Here is a 4,149-nt window from a genome sequence, read left to right as displayed (position 1 = left end):
CCCATGGTTGGGGGTGAGGAGCTCTGCTGTGTCTTGATGGATTAATGCAATTACTACTGTTTCTTATTCAATCATGCTTGCTTCCATTCTAAGATAACACTTGTTCTTAATCCGGATGAATGTGATGATCCGTGACAATCATCATCATTCTCAACCATGAACACGTGCCTGACAACCACCTCTGTTCTATCTTAGATTGAGTAGTTATCTCTTGGGTTCTTTCATCGGAATCTTCGTGGTATAGGCAGGACCTGATGGCAGCATTCAAGAGAATCCGGAAGGTCTAAACCTTGTCTGTGGTATTCTGAGTAGGATTCAATGATTGAATGACTGTGACGTGCTTCAAACCTGTAACCTACTGGGCGTTAGTGACAGACGCAAAAGAGTGATTCTATTCCGGTAGGGGAGGGAACCAAACCGGTGATTGGCAGCACTGTGACAGAGTGTGTGCATTAGCTTTCACTGCGCGGATGGGAGGTAGCTGCTGACAACAGTGAGACCCTACACGAGCTTGCCATGGAAGGAGACATGCGTGTTTGATAAAGAAGACAGTAGGAAAGCAGAGATTCGGAAGATGGAGCATCTCCAAACCTCAACCCATTCTCCATTACTGCAGTACAAGTAACCATTACATGTTCTTTTGCTTCTTACAATCAATCCTGATAATTTCTGATATCCTGACTAAGATTTACAAGATAACCATAGCTTGCTTCAAGCCGACAATCTCCGTGGGATCGACCCTTGCTCACGCAAGGTATTACTTGGACGACCCAGTGCACTTGCTGGTTAGTTGTGCGGGATTGCAAAAGTGTTATTGCAATTTCATGCACCAATCTGCCTGACTGAGATCTACAAGATGACCATAGCTTGCTTCATACCAACAATCTCTATGGGATCGACCCTTACTCACGTAAGGTTTATTACTTGGACGACCTAGTACACTTGCTGGTATTGAGCACCAAGTTTTTGGGGCCATTACCTGGGAATCAATTTCGATCAACAATTTAAGTATGAATCACAATTTCGTTCACCAAGTTTTTGGCGCCGTTGCCGGGGATTGTTCGAGTTTGGACAACTGACGGTTCATCTTCTTGCTCAGATTAGGTAATTTTCTTTTTGTTTTATTTTCAAAAAAAAATTTCAAAAACAATTTATCCCTATTTTCGAAAAAAATATTTTAATTAAAAATAAATTATTCTATGGCTTCAAAATTTTTAAGAATGGATTCTAGTGTTTCATGAAGCATGTTGAATCCTAGCTAGCTGTAAAGCCATATCCAAATCCTTTTGGAATGAGACTTCAACTAATCACCTCAATGCATGTAATGCCATCCTAAAGCTGGCTGGCTATTAAGCCATGTCCAACCCTTGGATTGGAGCTTTAGGCTAAAGATTGAAAGATTCCTGGAATTCTTCTTAAAAATTTTGAATTTCTTATTTTTTTTCCTATATGTTTTTCGAAAAATATAAAATAAAATCCAAAAAAATAATAAAATAAAAAAATTTAAAAATTTTGTGTTTCTTGTTTGAGTCTTGAGTCAATTTTAAGTTTTGTGTCAATGGCATATTCATCTTGTTCTTGTATTTTTCGAAGATTCATGCATTCATAGTATTCTTCATGATCTTCAAGTTGTTCTTGGTAAGACTTCTTGTTTGATCTTTAAATTTTCTTGTTTTGTGTTGTATGATGTTTTTCATGTGCATTTTTGCATTCATAGTGTCTAAACATGAAAGATTTCTAAGTTTGGTGTCTTGCATGTTTTCTTTGCATCAAAAATTTTTCAAAAATATGTTCTTGATGTTCATCATGATCTTCAAAGTGTTCTTGGTGTTCATCTTGACATTCATACTGTTCTTGCATGCATCATTGGTTTTGATCCAAAATTCTCATGTTTTGGGTCAAATTTGTGTTTTTCTCTCTCACCATTAAAAATTCAAAAATAAAAAAATATCTTTTCCTTAATTCTCTCAAAATTTCGAAAATTTGAGTTGACTTAGTCAAATTTTTTAAAATTAGATATTTCTTGTAAGTCAAGTCAAATTTTCAATTTTAAAAATCTTATCTTTTCAAAATCTTTTTCAAAAAAAAAATCAAATCTCTTTTACTTTTATCTTATGATTTTCGAAAATTTAAAACTATTTTTCAAAATATTTTTCTTATTTTATTTCAAATTTTCGAAACTTAACTAATAACTAATGTGATTGATTCAAAAATTTGAAGTTTGTTACTTTCTTGTTAAGAAAGGTTCAATCTTTAAATTCTAGAATCATATCTTTTAGTTTCTTGTTAGTCAAGTAATTAATTTTAATTTTAAAAATTAAATCTTTTTCAACCATATCCTTTTAAGAATATCTTTTTGCCATATCTTTTTCAAAATTTTATCTTTTTCAAATATTTGATTTCAAAATATCTTCTTATCTTCTTATCTTTTCAAATTTGATTTTCAAATCTTTTTCAAACTAACCAATTAACTTTTGTTTGTTTCTTATCTTTTTCAAAACCACCTAACTAATTTTCTCTCTCTAATTTTCGAAAATACCTCACCTCTTTTTCAAAAATTCTTTTCAATTAATTAATTATTTTAAATTTTAATTTTAATTTTATCTCTTATCTTAATTTTCGAAAATCATTAACTCCTTTTCAAAATTATTTTCGAAAACTTCTGTCTCTCATCTTATTTATTTATTCATTTACTAACACTTCTCTTCATCTCAAATCTCTGCCCCTATCCTCACCCTTGTGTTTGGATTCTCCTTTCTTTATTCCCTATCTTCTTCTACTAACAATAAGGAACCCCTTTACTGTGACATAGATGATTTCTCTTCTTTTTCTGTTCTCTTCTCCTTCATATGAGCAGGAACAAGGAAAAAGGCATTTTTGTTGAAGCTGATCCAGAACCTGAAAGGACTCTGAAGAGGAAATTAAGAGAAGCTAAACTACAACAATCCAGAGACAACCTTGCTGAAATTTTTGAACAAGAAAAGGAGATGGCAGCCGAACCCAACAACAATAATGCAAGAAGGATGCTTGGTGATTATACTGCACCTACATCCAAGTTTGATAGAAGAAGCATCTCAATTCCTGCCATTAGAGCAAACAATTTTGAGCTGAAACCTCAATTAGTTGCTCTAATGCAACTGAACTGCAAGTTTCATGGACTTCCATTAGAAGATCCCTACCAGTTCTTAACTGAGTTCTTGCAGATCTGTGAGACTGTTAAGACTAATGGAGTAGATCCTGAAGTCTACAGGCTCATGCTTTTCCCTTTTGCTGTAAGAGACAGAGCTAGAGCATGGTTGGACTCTCAACCTAAAGATAGCCTGGACTCCTGAGATAAGTTGGTCACGGCCTTCTTGGCTAAATTTTTTCCTCCTCAAAAGCTGAGCAAGCTTAGAGTGGATGTTCAAACTTTCAAACAAAAAGATGGTGAATCCCTCTATGAAGCTTGGGAAAGACACAAGCAGATGACCAAAAGATGCCCTTCTGACATGTTTTCAGAATGGACCATGATAGATATATTCTATTATGGTTTATCTGAGTTTTCTAAGATGTCACTGGACCATTCTGCAGGTGGATCTATTCACCTAAAGAAAATGCCTACAGAGGCTCAAGAACTTATTGATATGGTTGCAAATAACCAGTTCATGTACATTTCTGAGAGGAATTCCGTAAATAATGGGACGCCTCAAAGGAAGGGAGTTCTTGAAATTGATGCTCTGAATGCCATATTGGCTCAGAACAAAATGTTGACTCAGCAAGTCAACATGATTTCACAAAGTCTGAATGGATGGCAAAATGCATCCAACAGTACTAAAGAGGCATCTTCTGAAGAAGAAGCTTATGATCCTGAGAACCCTGCAATAGTAGAGGTAAATTATATGGGTGAACCTTATGGAAACACCTATAATTTATCATGGAGAAATCATCCAAATTTCTCATGGAAGGATCAACAAAAGCCTCAACAAGGCTTTAATAATGGTGGAAGAAATAGGCTCAGCAATATCAAGCCTTATCCATCATCTTCTCAGCAACAGGCAGAGAATTCTGAACAGGGTACCTCTAACTTAGCAAATTTAGTCTCTGGTCTGTCTAAGGCCACTTTAAGTTTCATGAGTGAGACAATGTCCTCCATCAGAAATTTGGAGGCAC

At 35.0% G+C, this 4,149-nt stretch overlaps 1 non-coding gene across 1 annotated transcript; it reads right to left on the bottom strand.

Moving 5' to 3' along the window:
* Window positions 1-3,386: 3,386 nt before the first annotated feature.
* LOC130937439 (small nucleolar RNA R71) lies at window positions 3,387-3,490 on the bottom strand. Its single transcript, XR_009068659.1, has one exon. It is a non-coding gene; the product is annotated as a small nucleolar RNA R71 (small nucleolar RNA).
* Window positions 3,491-4,149: the final 659 nt, after the last annotated feature.

Source organism: Arachis stenosperma, chromosome 6 (assembly GCF_014773155.1).
Source record: "Arachis stenosperma cultivar V10309 chromosome 6, arast.V10309.gnm1.PFL2, whole genome shotgun sequence".
Lineage (NCBI taxonomy): Eukaryota > Viridiplantae > Streptophyta > Magnoliopsida > Fabales > Fabaceae > Arachis > Arachis stenosperma.
Note: the sequence above shows the minus strand (reverse complement) of the source record. Positions and strands in the feature narration are given on the sequence as shown.